The sequence below is a fragment of the Sceloporus undulatus genome, chromosome 2 (genome assembly GCF_019175285.1).
Source record: "Sceloporus undulatus isolate JIND9_A2432 ecotype Alabama chromosome 2, SceUnd_v1.1, whole genome shotgun sequence".
NCBI lineage: Eukaryota > Metazoa > Chordata > Lepidosauria > Squamata > Phrynosomatidae > Sceloporus > Sceloporus undulatus.
The window spans coordinates 176,338,163-176,353,961 of NC_056523.1; the positions used below are offsets into that span (position 1 = coordinate 176,338,163).

The following is a 15,799-nucleotide window of genomic DNA, read 5'->3' on the forward strand; positions in this document are numbered from 1 at the left end:
ATCACACCCACTCATCCACCCACACCCCCAGTCACTCGATTCCTGTACACACATGTGTGTGCTCACAAACAGTGCTCCTCTCTCTCTCTCTCTCACACACACGCACGCACGCACGCATGCATGCAGCTCACATAACCAGTCCTGGATTTATTATTGTTTTTTGTCTTTATTATTGTTTGTTTTCAATTAATTTCCAACATATGGCAACCATAAGGCAATCGTATCACAGAGCTTTCTTGGCAAGATTTGTTCAGAGGAGGCTTGCCTTTGCATTCCTCTAAGGATGAGGAAGTGTGACTTGTCCAGGGTCACCCAGTGAATCTCCATGACTGAGTAGGGAATCAAATCCTGACCCAATATTCAGATATGAGGATGCACACAAATTCAACCTAGACAATGAGGAAATTGAAATAGTAAGAGTTCCCGTACCTTGAATTATTGATCAAAATAGGGACTGTATTAAAGAGATCAGAAGAAGACTAGGAATGGAGAGGGCAGCAATGAAAGAACTAGAAAAGATTGTGAAATGTAAAGATATAGAAATGAGCACGAAAGGTAGAATTAAATAAGCCATTGTATTCTCCATCACCATATATGTATGCAAACGCTGGGCTGTGAAGAAAGCAGATAGGGGGGAAAAATCAATTCATTTGTGATGTGGTGCTAGAGTAGAGTGCTGAGAATACCGTGGATGGCTAAAAAGTCAAACCATTGGACAGATCAAGCCTGAAATCTCACTGGATGCCAAGATGATAAAGTTGCAGTTGCTGTATTTTGGGCACATCATGAGAAGGCACAGTTCATTGGAAAAGACAAAAACGTTAAGAATTGGAAGGATGTAGAAAGTGAGGACGACCACATGCTAAATGGATGGACTCTATTAACCAGCTCACAGGTATGAATTTGCAGGATCTGAGCAGAGAAGTGGAGGATGTGGAGTCTTGCAGATGTCTCATCCACAGGGTCGCCATGAGTTGAGATCAATTTGAGGGCAACAACAAAAGTGCTCCTACCTCTGACTGTAGCATTCTGCATGGTATGTCTGTGTCAGTTCATGCATATGCTGCTAGCCAAGTCTTGTGCATGACTGATTTTCTTCCTATCCATGTTGAACAAGACATCTGCCTTTCATATGTATGTGTGTATATAAATATACATAGACATAGACATATGCGCATGTGTGCACGCGCGCACACACCGCCTGTGCATTGTCCTATGTGTGCACTGTCCCCCTCCCTGTCGTCTCCATGCCCAGGCTACCATCTGGCTTTGATCAATCTCCCCTCCCCGCGGCTGACGACGGGGGCTCTCTCCTGTGGTTTCGGATGTAGAAAATGTTCCAGGAAGTGGCTTCTCTTTTTGGATTTATTCAGGCAGCCCAATCGGAAATTGTTACAAAGGCAAAGGGGTGCCGACAAGAGTGTGGCCCGCTTGGCGGCCCTCCTCTGCTGTGCTCCTCCTGAGTCGGCTTGTGGCCTGGGCTGCTGGTCTTCCCCACTCGCCCAGGGATTGTGGCTCTGGAAAAAAAGCACCATTCCCTTGGCGTCAGTCTCTATAGTGTGTGAAGGGATCAAAAATAAAGGGAGGGAGAGAGAGGGCAGAGCATGGTTACAGGAGCCAGACCAAGCATGGGGTGGTGGTGGGCAGGCCTCAGGGAGGCTGTAGCCCTTCTAAATCTACCTCTTTGGGTGGTAAAGTAGCACTGTATGGCCGGTCTGTTTCCTTACTGTTTTTGGATCTTATCTACCACCCGGAAGGTCTTTGGTTAGCAATTAATTTTGCTGGCTGCCCCACTCTGTATATGTATGGGAGGGAGGGGAAGGCCTGGAAATTGCAGCTGTGATCTTGGTGCCTGTGTCTCTCTACTCCTTCTTTGCAGTGGTTGGGAAATGAAAATTTTTTTTTGTCTACAACTTCCAGAACCCCTCAGCAAACTAGGCCAGTTTTTGAGAGGTTGAGAGAGAGAGAAATTGGAATGTTATTGTAAAGCGAAATGAATATAACAATCAAGAAGGCTTGTAACATGGGTTGTTGTTGTTGCGTGCCTTCAAGTCTTTTCTGTTCCTACGATGAATCTATCATGGGGTTTTCTTGGCAAATTTCTTCAGAGAGGGTTTGGCATTGCCATCTTTGGAGGCTGAGAAAGTGTGACTTGCCCAAGGTAACCTAGTGGGTTTCCATGACTGAGCTGGATTGGAACCCTGTTCTCCACAATAATAGTCCATTGTTCAAACCACTCAACCACACTGGGGCCAAATTCAAATTACTCCATGAGGAATTCACATTTTGCTAGATGTTAAGAATTCAAAAGATGATGACAAAGTGTTTTGTTTTTTTAAAGTTTGGATCCCAGCATGATGCTATATGTGGCAAGCTACATAGGAAAGAAGGAATCACAGTCGAACTGCACAATCAGCAAATTTCCTGATGTATCCGTGTAAGTGTTTGAATTATCTCTCCTAAAAAAAAACCCACTATAATCACAGTTCTAATTAGTTTTGTATGTACAGAGTTGTGTATTTGTTAAACAGCTTGATTCCTGTCTGCTCTCTGAAATCTAAAATGATGGCATCCCACTCGCACGAGCCCCATTCTTGCAGCAGTCATGGTTCTCATTGAAAATGGAATTCTACTTGTTTGTATGCACATCTTTGCAATTGCGTGACTGCCACCATCATGCTATCTGCCTGACCTCTCTTAAACCCAATTCTCTGTCCTATGCTGTACCCAACATACCTTCCAGGGTTTAAAGATTTTTTTTAATTTATTGTTGTTGGTGTGTGCCTTCAAATCGGTTCCGACTTATGGTGACCCAGGTGAAACTATCACAGGGTTTACTTGGTAAGATTCATTCAAAAGAGGTTTGTCATTGCCTTCTCCTGAGACTGAGAGCATGTGACTTGCCCAAAGTCACCCATGGGTTTCATGGCCCAGCTGGGAATCAAACCCTGGTCTCCAGAGTCATAGTCTAATGCTCAAACCACTACACATTAAGGAACGCCTTAGGGAGCTGGGTATGTTTAGCCTGGAGAAAAGAAGGTTAAGAGGTGATATGACAGCCCTGTTTAAATATTTGAAGGGATGTCATATTGAGGAGGGAGCAAGCTTGTTTTCTGCTGCTCCAGAGACTAGGACCCTGAACAATGGATGCAAGCTGCAGGAAAAGAGATTCCACCTCAACATTAGGAGGAATTTCCTGACAGTAAGGGCTGTTCGACAGTGGAACACACTTCCTAGGAGTGTAGTGGAGTCTCCCTCCTTGGAGGTCTTCAAACGGAGGCTGGATGGCCATCTGTCGGGGATGCTTTGATCTGGATTTCCTGCATGGCAGGGGGTTGGACTGGATGGCCCTTGTGGTCTCTTCCAACTCTATGATTCTATGATTATAATTATTTTCACCTTTTCATGCAATTACAGAGGTATGCTACTGCGATGTAATTTGTTGAGTTTTTTTAAAGGGGAAAAATAGAAGAAGAAGAAGAAGAAAGTAATCAAACTGTTTGGGAATAGTGAGGGGTTGGGGGAGAAGAGGAGTCTGGGACACTGTTTCTGAAGAGTAATGTGTGTGTGTGTGTGTGTGTGTGTGTGTGTGTGTGTGTGTGTGTCTGCCAATAATATGATTGCCCTGGCAGCGATGCTTCACATTTGGGGACTTGCATTATTGACAGCTCATTGACAGAGAAAAAGGACAGCCTAACCGTGGTTGAGAAACGCAGCAGTTATGGGTCGGAGGCAGTGTCATGCAGTAAGTATCCTCAAAAGCCACTTTTCCCCAGATCTAATTGTGGATTAAAAGCTGTGCATAGTAATCTCCTAAGAGAGTTTGCTGATCATGCAGCTCAAGTTTTAACATGGCTATCGGGGCTTATTAGGAAGTCACTTTTCCCCAAATAACAGCTGCTTAATTCTGCTTCCAGCTTGAAGAAATGTATTCTCTTGCAAAGGCAAAATAGTTCATATATTATTATTTCTTTTCCAACACAGAAAGTAGTTCCATTTGGCAACAAATGGGACCACCTGACTTACTGGGCTGGTCCAGTTGCTGCGAGGGAAGTCGGTCCGGCTTCTCTTTTACCTGGTGGTGTGGCGGCCTGTGAGCTCAAGGCCCCGCTATGCTTGGCCTGGCGCGGGTGGGCAGAGCACTGGATTGGGAGTCCCACTGGGAGCTGGGGGTTCTGAGGGCTAGCAATGTCACCACTGCGGGGGCAACATCGATTCAGCATTCCCCGGTGACATGGGGAGAAGATGCGCATAGCTGGCTCATTAAGTGGCGAGTACACTTTAGGCCGGTTACTCCTCTGTCATCCCAAAACCTGGCTGAGAACAGGCATTTCAGTTCATCAACCAACTCAGGTTGGTGGATGCCAGATCCAGACCTCATGCTTTCAGGCCAACCTCTTTTTCATTTGTTGCTGTATTCAATAAAGTTGTGGCCTTTTCTTGCCAATTGTTGTCCTTCGTATTTCCTGCACCCCTCTCCTTCCTCAACAAGAGTGAAATCCACATGTTAGATAGTCACATCTGTAGGTATTTCTGTGCCAGCAGAATTTGTGCTGGAAAACTGACTTGAGGACATTATGAAATAAAAGCTGAAAACACTAATATAGATATAAATGCATGTTTCTCAGTCATGCTCAAAATGGAGGACAAATGGAAATTTCTCTCAGGCAGATGGTTGAAATGTAGGGCATGTCCTGGAAAAGGAGGACATTTGGTCACCCTGGTTAACAGCCATCTGTCCCTCCCTAGCAGCCTAGGAGAGAAGAAAAGAGTGAAAAGGGGGTGTAAGAGAGGGAGAAAGAGAGAAAACGGGATGGCTTCACCCATTTCTGTCTCTAGCCCCACTCTGTACCAACAAGTGACCCATTACAGAAGAATGTGGTCCTCAACTGAAAAAATGCTTCCCCACTAATTTAGGGAGCATCTCTGCAAAAAGGAGATGCATCCAATAGTCTGTTACTACCTTCTTCCTCCTGCTTCCTGGAGTGAGTTTTACCATTAAGCACAGGGATGTTATGGGCAGGGGGACAAAATGTTTTTGTACTACTTTATTATTATTGTTCAGGGGTGGAGTGAGGGAATTGCTAGGGGGCTTTTCCTGCTTCAGATGCCAGAATAATTTGGTCTTGTGTCCTGTGCAGTTTGCCTGGGCACACAGGGAGAGGCCAACAGTTGGTGTTGTGCCTCAGGCAACAAAATGCCTTGGGTCAGGTTTCCTGGTACTTCCCAGACCATCTTCTCTACTTTTTAAATAAGAGTGAAAGATAGAGGGCAGATCTTCATATATATATTGTGTGTGTGTGTGTGTGTGTATCCATATACAAAGGGGTGGGTTTACCATTGCTCTCTTGATAGAAATGTGGGGCTCATTTCCATGACTTGAAAAGGAATGTGGGGTGTCAGAGCAAGGAAAAGGAGGGAAGACAAACGCTTGATACAGGGACTGTAACCACCAAAGACTGGGCCGTGGGCAAGGCAGCGCCATTGGGCTCCAGTACTTGGTTCCAGCAATTTTGGTTGGAGCCACAAAAATGCAGTTCCTGGTTGTATCAGAGTCACTCATAACCCCTCCTCATATGCATTTTGAGGGTAGGGATAACACTGAGCAAAATCTCTGTAACTTTTTGCTTCTCACATGGAAAGATGGAGCGGGGGGGGGACAAAAGGAAATATATTCAAAACCCATCAACACCAACATTCAAAATAAATTTGAAGAGAAATTTTTGGGAAGAATTTTGCTTCAGATTTAGTTTCTCCAGACTCACCCCCCTCCACTTCCTTATTTTAAATGCTTACATCTCATCTTTTCTTTCCCACAAAATGGGAAGGATACTATCAGCCTAATATTAAAACATAGCAAGAAAATGACAACAAAGTATACATACGAATTAACAAGAAATTAATACAACGGCAGCAGTACAGAATTAGAAAATAGAGTCAATGCTGAAACAGGGATGGGTAGACAAGATAAAATGCAAGTACTTTGTATCCATATTGAAACAAGATGGTCCCAACCAGATGACAACTTCTCTAGACTCCCCGAGTGTCCTTTTGGGAGTTTTAGTGCATTGGTTTGACTGCTGGACTAGAACTCTGTGAAGCCAAGGTTTGAAACCCTACTCAGCCATGTAAACCCACTGTGTGCCTGGGAAAGTTACACTCTCCTTCGAGGAAGTCAATGGCAAACCCTCCCTGAACCAAAATTGCTGGGGGGGGGGGGTAGCCAGGAAAGGGTTGCCATAATTTGGAATCAACATGAAGTCATGTAACAAAAAAAAAAGTCTGTTTAATGCACTGTTTGACATATTTTTAAAATAATTAAAAACCTCCCCACACAACCAGGTGTAGATTTCTGGCTACTTCCAAGGTTTTGTTTGGACATTTTTGGCAAGCCACCTGGCCTCTGGATGGACCCAAGTCATTAAAAAATTCCCCTGGATTGTTCACCCAAATGTCATGGTTTAATAATCATTTTAGAATAATTGGTCTGGGTTTGAATTTCTGCTCAGCCATTAAGATCACTGAGCATCCTTTGGCCAGTAATAGTCTTAGGGCAACTTCCTTCACAGATTTGTGTAGATAAAATGGGTGAGTGGAAGCATGGGAGAGAGCCAAAAGGTTCAGGGAAGAAAGATGGGATATAAATGTAATTTTTTTTAAAAATGGAGTCACATTATATACAGACCCCAGAAAGTGGTTCATTTCAGCAAGCATTGGCATTTATTTACCACACGTCCCACAGCCCTGAGGAAATATGTTGGGTAAAAAAAAGAGGGTAAAAGAACATAAATATTTGCATAAATTTTGCATATGTCAAGCAAAGAGAAATAAATGCTATTATTTAAGAAGAAACACAGTGCATCTACATGCCCTTTAATTGTCCCAGTTTGGCAAGTCCTGATTAATTTTGTCATCCCAATTTTTCAGCTGCTTTTAAAATATCACACCAAAGTCTCTCTCCTCCTCCTACTTCTTCCCTTTGTCGTCAGCTTATTTCCATTGCTGCAAACTGAATTCACAATGCAAACACGGTCTGCTCTGAATTAACAGTGGTTCCCGGTTTGCAGGATCAGTGTGCTGGTTACACAATGACTTCAGCTTCATGGAAAGGGATAATGAAACTCTCGCTGTTAACTGCAAAGTCTGCGGAGCTTTCCATACCCATCCTCAAACACACACATTGAGTCTAAATTCTGCAGCCTGAAAAGCCAGATATTTGGTGAAAGCAAAGAGTTTCTCAGGAAGGTGGGTTTTGCACGTGCCCCATTCCCAATTCCTGCGTGGAGCCCTTCCCTAGAGGGAAAGACTTGGCTGTCAAGGACAGGAGTTTGCAAACCCAGTCCATTGTCAGAAGCAGTGGAACACTGCCAAGGAAATGGTATCTGCAAAGGAACGTGGCTAACTGTAGGATTAACACACTGGAATAGGGCACGCGCTGGAGTCTCTGCCTGTCAGCATGCGGCTTTTAATTGCAGGCTTCGCTCTCCATCTGACATCAGTTCTTCTGTTAGACGAACCCTTCAGAAGCATTTGCTGTCCCGATGTGTACAGTATGAGCATGCTCTGGCTGATGGAGCGTGGGGAAGGCAGCTCCTGGTACAAAGGGTGTCAAACATTTGATTGCATGCATGACAGCCATAAATAAATGCAGGAGTACAAAGAGACTGTTGGGGGGAGGCTTGGTTCTGCCACTCTTCAGGGTCTGTGGGTAAGGGAAACTCTTTATGGAATCGAGTGGAGGAACCTGTCTTATACTGATTCAGAAACTGGGCTGCCCATCTTGCCCACGACTGCAGATTCTGAGTGGCAGCAATGGCGCTGTTTCCCAGACCTACATGAGACACCAGGGACTGAACATGAGAGCTTTTGCATGCCACAAGCATGTGCTCTGCCACTGAGCTAGGGCCAATATGAATCAAATATAGGGCCCGAACAGGCAGGCCAAAATAAAGCTGCTTCGGGTCACTTTGGAGCTATTTGAATATTCCTTGCCAAAGAAAACCCTATGAAATTCATTAAGTTGCCACAAATCAACAGATGCATCTCCCATCTATACACCCATATATATTGACACACACTGTTCCAGTCTCCTCATCTCTGCAGCATCACTCCTCTTGCTCCCTCACTTTGTGGCACTTCATCGCTAAACTAATGCAGGAATTCCCCTCACTCTTTGCTCTCATTTCTCCCACTGGGGTCATTGACCATGTTTTGGGAATGCAGGGGCTCAGAGGTGAGTGGAGGTGGATGTCTCAGTATAGATGTTGCCTCTTTTTCAGATACACTCTTTTGTTTTTGTTGATACTGATACTCCTAAGTACCTTCAAGTTGAGTCCATTTTATGGTGATCCTATCCTAAAGTTTTCTTGCTGAGATTCATTCAGAGGGGGTTTACCATTACCTTGCTCTGAGGCTGAGAGAATGTGACATGCCCAAGGTCACCCAGGGATTTCCATGGCTGAATGGGGATTTGAACCCTGGTATCCCAGAGTCTTAGGACCTTATCACACTCACAATTTTAAACGTTCTGGGGACTGGAGGAGGAGGCTCGCGTGCGCACGCGTGCTGCAGAAAACAGAGTTTATCGCACACGAAGACATCCTCCAAGAGGCCCCGTTCCGTTCCCCGGCCCGCACCTGTTCACATCCAGTCCTGACGGGCGTGATTTTTTGCTGATGGAAGGTAATCCGTCAGGCAAAAATCACGCCCGTCAGGACTGGACGCGAATGGGTGCACACCGGGGGACGGAACGGGGCCTCTTGGAGGACGTCTTCTTGTGCGATAAACTCCGTTTTCTGCAGCATGCGCACGCACACGAGTGTCCTCCTTCGGTCCCCAGAATGTGTGTGCGATAAGGTCCTTTGTCCGATACTCAAACCACTGCCTCCCCTTATTTCACAGGCAAACAATAAAAGCTTAAAACCAGGGTTGTTGAATTGCATTTTCCATAATCCTCAGACATTTGATTTTATTGTCTAGGACTAATGGGACTTTTAATCCAGTTGGAACAGGAGGATTGCATAATTCCCACTACTGTTTAGGATCTCATTCTGTATTGTTGGAATCAGTTTATTATACAACATATCCAGAAGAAAGAAAGAAGTATAAGAACTGATATCTGATAATGTCCCTTATTTGTGGGATTCATGTGCTTAAAAACATTGCTATGGCATATCTGCCAACTATCCTGCTGCTTTGACAGGGACAGTCCTGATTAATCCTCTGTGGTCCCACTTTTTCAGCAGCTTTTTGAAACGGCTCAGTTTCTCTCTGGTCCTTACCCCTTTTCCATTTGTCCTCAGCATACTTCTATTGCTGCAGACAAGAGTTCAAAGTGCAAAAGTAATTTGCACTTGACTCAGTAGAGTGGGGGGGAGGAGAGGAGGGGCAGAGTCTTGCTGCCCTTCCCAGTAGCCTCAGGCAAAAGCAAACTGCTACAGACTCTCTTAGCTTGTGTGTTCTTCCTCATTAACAAATTTTGTCATCGTGACCACACTCTGATGTTGCTTGGCCACATATATCCCAGTTTTCATCTGCAAAATTTTGGAGGGTATGGTATTGGAGCATAGTATTAAGATTTAATAAGAAATAAGAACAACATTAATCAGAATAAAAAAATCTGTAGTGCAAAAGCCTAATGAAACTAGGCCAATAAGGCAGAAAGCAATATGAATATAAATTCAACACAACTGAGTCCTATAAATATGAACAAATGTTTAAAATGACTTTATGTGTACTACTGCTCTCTAGAGGATGTTATCATAATAGCATCTCGACTGTGTGGATAGACTGCAGGTGTGTGCAAATATGAGACATTCTATGCTTCTGGACAGAAAAAGTTACTTCAAAAAAGTTAGTGCAAATTTGGGACACTGCAATGAAGAAGCACTGGGCCTTTATTTTTGGTGCTGGGTTCCCATGAAAATAAATGTTTGCAAACAAAAAGCTTCTTGCCTAAAATACAGGGAGATATGCAGACTCTATCCAGAGCATCTATAGGTTATGGTTGTTTCTGCTGCAGCAACAGACCCAAGCATAAAACAAGACATTTCAGGCCCAGCAGGCAAGATTCAAGACTAGAAGCCAGAACTGGCACATAAAGAGTGAGGACTTTTTGAACTACAGCTCCTAAACTAATCCAATGGTCCTACTAGCTGGGATATTCAAAAATACAAAGGAATCTTATAGACCTTTGAGACTAAGGTTGTATCTGCACTGCAGAAATAATCCAGTGTGGCACCACTTTAATTGCCATGGCTCAATGCTATGAAATTCTGGAAATTATAGTTTGCTGTGGCACCAGAACTCTTTGTCAGAGATGGCTAAATGCCTCACAAAACTACAATTCCCAGAATTCCACAGTATTGAACCATGGCAATTAAAGTGGTGTCAAACTGGATTATTTCTGCAATGTGGATGAAACACTATGCAATATTTGTTTTAAGCTCAAGTTGTTAGCAGCATTGAGGAATACATGCGTCCCGTGTTGTAAGGCAGGGCAGAATAGCTTTGACTAATAAATGCCATTCCAAAGTCTTCTCCATGGGTACAGACCAGGCATGACCACTGGCATGCAAGTTCACACATAGAGGTTGTGGGGGATGTACTACTATTAGGCTTTGGTGCAAATCCTGCAGTAGGATGGGTTTGGAAGGGACCAAAGTACAGGGCAAGTAGAGGTTTCCAGGTTCATTCTTGGGCATCTTCTTTTAAAAAAGAGAAAGGATGAATTGATGGGAAAGATACATTTCTGGTCCAAACAATAGCAGCTGCCAGTCAGTAAAAAATACTGGGCTCTATGGGTAAATATTCTGATCAGAGTTGCCAGAGTGAACATTGGGGAGGACTGCTCTACCTTTAATGGCTATGTAGTAGAGAGAATTTCAGTAAGTGTTAGATGCATGACAATCAACACCTGCTGAAATTCCCTCTTCTACACAACCATTAGAGAGGGTACAGAGGAACCCTGGTGGTGCAGTGGTTAAATGCTGGTATTATAGCCAAAACATTGTAAGTTTGATCGTAGAGGAGGGCTCAAGGTCCACTAAGCCTTCCATCCTTTTGTAGGTTGGTAAAACGAGTACCCAGCTTGTTGGGGGCAATTGGCTTACACATTGTGAACTGCTTAGGGAGTGCTAGTTCACTGATAAGTGGTATAGATATATATGCTAGCTCTCCTTTTAATATACACTTTTCTATACACTTTTGCACATATTGCTCAGCTACTAAGAATGGAGATTTGTAGGCTGGGGCTGTTTAACCCTTGATGCCAAGCACTTGATTGTTGTTGTCACAGTCTGTCATCCTCTCCTGCCCTCCTCCCCACCTTCCTGCTGCCACACATCCCCACAGCCCTCTGCCTTTGCAGTTTCTTGTGTGCATAAGCTTTGATGAGGTCTCCCAGCCACATCTCAATCACTGCCACATGACGTCTATGATGGGGGAATGCTGAGCCAGAACCTCCTTTTACTCTGGTGTCACTTCTCATGTGGCTTCCTTTAGCCTGGCCTGGCCTCCCCTCCTTGGAGCCTGCAATTAGGGAACCATCCTCAGTGTGCGGTTAGAGTAGGGATGGGGTTGATGAAGCACCATTCAGAAACCTCTTTGGTTTTGCAGGGGGAAGCAGAGATTATTACTTCAACTCTTGCACACGCATTTCTGATCTCCCCACCCCCCCATGCAATAATTTTATGTTACACCGCACAGCTCCCTCTCAAATGACCCACAGCCACTGATCACAACAGAGTAGTCGTATTCAAAGACATAGGACCTTATTACATGCAAAAATAAAGCGACTTACCTCTGCTGGGATACAGTTGCTTATGGGATGCAATTGGGAATTATTGCATTAAAAATGCCACCAATGCTGCCAGGTGACTGCATCCCGGCTCCCAGCCATGCTCAGCTGGCTGATTTGCAAACATGTGAAGCTCCTGTTTTTGAAAAGCATCCAGCTGCACATGGTTGGGAACCTGGATGCAGCTGGGATGCAGTTGTCCAGCGGCACTGGCAGCATTTTTCATGCGATAACATCCGATTGCATCCCATAAGCAACTGTATCCCAGCAGGGGTAAGTCACTTGATTTTATCTAGTAGCACCTGGTCTCAAAGGTGCTACTAGATCTCTTTGCATTCTGATATCCCGGGGCATCACTAGGGGGATATGAGGGAGGGGGAATATGGGCTGCACCAAGTGATACCTTAAGGAAGGGTGACACCACTGCTCCCAAACATCTGCTTTTGGGCAGAAATGGGCTATGATATTTGCCTGTGTCCCTTTAAAATGCTGAAGAGATGGTGTGAGTGGGGCAAGGCTCAACGGGAAGTGAAAAGACAGGACCAAGATTTGCTGAAAATTAAATTTTAATTTAAAAAAAAATAAAATTTCATTTTTTTAAAAAAAATCAAATTATTTTAAATTTCCTTTACAAACATCACATCTTATCAAATTTTCACTTTAACCACAAGAAACAATGTATATGTGAATACATTTAGGCTGTGCTTATAATATAATTTAAAGGTATAATTTTAATTTTGCTAGTTGTTTATTATGTCACAACTATTGCCATTTCATTCAGTGATATATAGGAATTACGGTTTACGAGTAACATTAATATAAAAAATATCTGTACGGCATGGTATAGGAGGAGGTCAATTGGGGGTGAGTTACTGCAACGGGTGATACCAACCCTAGTGATGCCACTTCTGATATCCCAGACTATTATGGTTATGTCTTTGTGTTTACCCCCAAAGGGATCTTGTAGCACCTTTGAGATTAACTGAGAGAAAGACATTGGTAGCAAACTTCTTTCTCTCAGTCCCAAAGGTGCTACAAGATCCCTGTGCATACTGATCAAAGCAGGCTACCTAATTTGTAGGTGCCAAATAATTTTAGAGCAGCCTTGCCAAAACCAACACTTTTTACACTACAGCTCCCATCATCCTGACCACTAGCAGGCCTTTCCAGATTAGCCCTTTCAGATGAGCCTCTCTCTCACCGACAATGATGGCCCTGTTTCTCCCTCCCAAAAGAAGATATTTGTCTCGCCGCAAATCTACGGTCCCATTCCCACTGGCCTATAACGCGGATCAGGATGCGAATCATGGGTGCATCGTTTCCATTAGAACGCGCATTCGACCCGCATTGCTCTGATATCGTTCCCATTGAGATTCGAATCTGAATAGATTTATCTAGGAAAACCCGAATTATAGGTCGATAAATCGGTTTAAAAAAACAGTGGTTTTAAAGCGAGTTTTCCTGTGCCTCCTGAGTCTGATTCGGGGCAAATGAATGGGAACGAAAGGGTGTCTGATTCGGGAACCTGGAGATGAGAGGGGCAGCGCTCATGGGGCTGGCCTGGGGGTGTCACCTTCTTTGTTCTCTTTCTGCATCACTGGTGCCATTTTCTTCCATTTGCATAGCATTTCCCCCGGTGGATTGGGAAGCAGGGTAAGGCAATCGCACTACATTGAGCTCCAAACGCAGTAAACACATTACTCCCCCTGCAACCTCCTCCCTGTTCCACATTCACAGAGTGATGTGTGAGGCGAGCCATTGAACACCATTTTAAACTATTATTTTTTTCTTTTTTTGCCTCTGCCTGAGCGCCTGAGCAGCAGATGGGCTTTGCAGTACATGCCCTTGATCTTATTTGCCAAGCCTGGGCTTTGGATGCAGAGTCTCTACCCACCGGAGCCTACTGCCTTTCCCCCTTGATCCGATTTGGCAAACACACACAATATGTGTGTGTGTGTGTACATATACATAAACATATATACACACACACACAGAAACATATAGGTATATACACACATACATATTTGTGTGTGTGTGCACGCACGTATATATACACATATGAATGTCTATTTGTGTGTGTGTGTGTGTGTGTGTGTGTGTATATATAGTAAATTATAAAGTAACAACTTTTTTAATTTATGAAAAAAACTCATCTGTAGTTCCAAACCCACTGTAGAAATAATACAGTTTGAGACCCCTTAACCTGCCCTGGCTCAGTACTAAGGAATTATGGGAACTGTTGTGCTTGTGAGACATTTATCCTCCTCTGCCAGAGAGTGCTGGTGCCATAATAAACTACCATTCCCAGGATTCCCTAGCACTGAGTTATGGCAGTTAATATGGGGAGACATAGAAGAGCAAGGGGTTTAGGACAAATAGAGGCTCCTTCTAGTCTGGGGAGACACAACAGAAGAGTCTTGGATGCAGCCAATTTCCATTGGCTGCCCCCCCCCAAAAAAAAACCCCAACAGAAATGGGAACGGGGAGCAAAGTAAACCATGTCAAAGTGTTTCGAATCAGGTGACGTCACTTGTGACGTCTGAAGCCTACGCGCTTGATTGACAGCTTGCGGACACAAATGGGAACGAGGAGCAAATTAATCCGCTTTAAAATACAGCGATGTAAAATAAATGGGAATGAAAACAGGATCTAAGTAAATCAAGGGAATTTGCCCCTTTTCGTAATGGAAACGATGGAAAAAATTCAAATTAGACTCGGAACATAATCCAAATCAGAATCGCGCCAATATAATCCGTTTTATCTGCCAATATAATCCGTTTTATCTGCCTCCAACTTTTTAGAAAATATGTATTTTAAAATTTTTGATCTATTTTGTTGTTTAATCTTTATTTTATGGCTTTTTAGCTATTATTTTTATGACTGGGTGAGGGTTAGGATATGGGACTGTTTATAATTGTGAATTTTTATCATATTTTATTGTTATTCTGTCTTTTGTAATCCGCCTTGATTCCCTCAGGAAAAGGAGGAATATAAATAAATTATATTATTACTATTATTATTATTATTATTAGTAGTAGTAGTAGTCATGCAGTCTGGGAAAGATGGTAGTTTCAGTCCAGCAGTATCTGGAAGGCACCACAGTGTCAGAGAAGGCTGCATTAAAATTACATTTTTTTCCCTTCAAAACCTGGTCAAGTTACTTTTTTTGGACTACATTACCTAGAATCCCCCAACCAACAAGGCCACTGCTATTCTGGGGATTGTAATTAAATTTAAAAAAAAAACTTCTCCCAAGCTTTGCCCAAGGCTCAGTTTCACACCAGCATGTATCTCTGGCTGAAAACCAAAGAGATACACACACAACACAACACAACACAACACAACACAACACACACACACACACACACACACACACCATAGTCTTCCTCCCCAGATGTTTCCTGACCATGTCTCTCTTAGAGGTATCCCATGGAACATTCAAATATCAAAATACAGTGTAGGGATTTGAAACAGGTTTTGTTAAAAGGAGAGAATTTAATACCCACAATGTTTCACAGATGAAAACCAGGACACATGTGGCCGAATAATTTCGGAGAATGATTAAAAGATTGTGGCCAAACTCTCTTTCAAGAGGGCAAAATTTATTGTTATTATTATTATTATTATTATTATTATTATTAACTTTTATTTATGAAGCGCTGTAAATTTACACAGCGCTGTACATACAATCTTTTTAGTTAGACGGTTCCCTGCCCTCAGGCTTACAATCTAAATGGATAAAATCAGCCCACTCTTTGGACTTTCTCCAAAGACGTTCGGCCGCTCTAGAGCAGGACCGGAGAAACTTAATGCTGGGGGTAAGCCAGGGCTGAGGTCTAGTCTTAGAGGAAGAAGTGCGTACAGAGACAGGGGCAAAATGGTCAAGAGTTGTTGAAGAAGAACACACAAAACTACTGTTTTAATTGGGAAATCTTTGGAATTTATGTATTGAATTTAAGAAAGGTTGGGGTGAACCCAAATAAATAAATATGTGTCTATGCA

General features: G+C 43.4%; 1 long non-coding RNA gene across 1 annotated transcript in view; it reads right to left on the reverse strand.

Annotated features, from left to right (window-relative positions):
* Positions 1 to 255: 255 nt before the first annotated feature.
* LOC121920848 overlaps positions 256 to 15,799 on the reverse strand; it is a 79,122-nt gene continuing 63,578 nt past the window's right edge. Inside the window, exon 4 of the long non-coding RNA XR_006101777.1 lies at positions 256 to 389. This is a non-coding gene — a long non-coding RNA (uncharacterized LOC121920848). The remainder of the gene's footprint in view (positions 390 to 15,799) is intronic.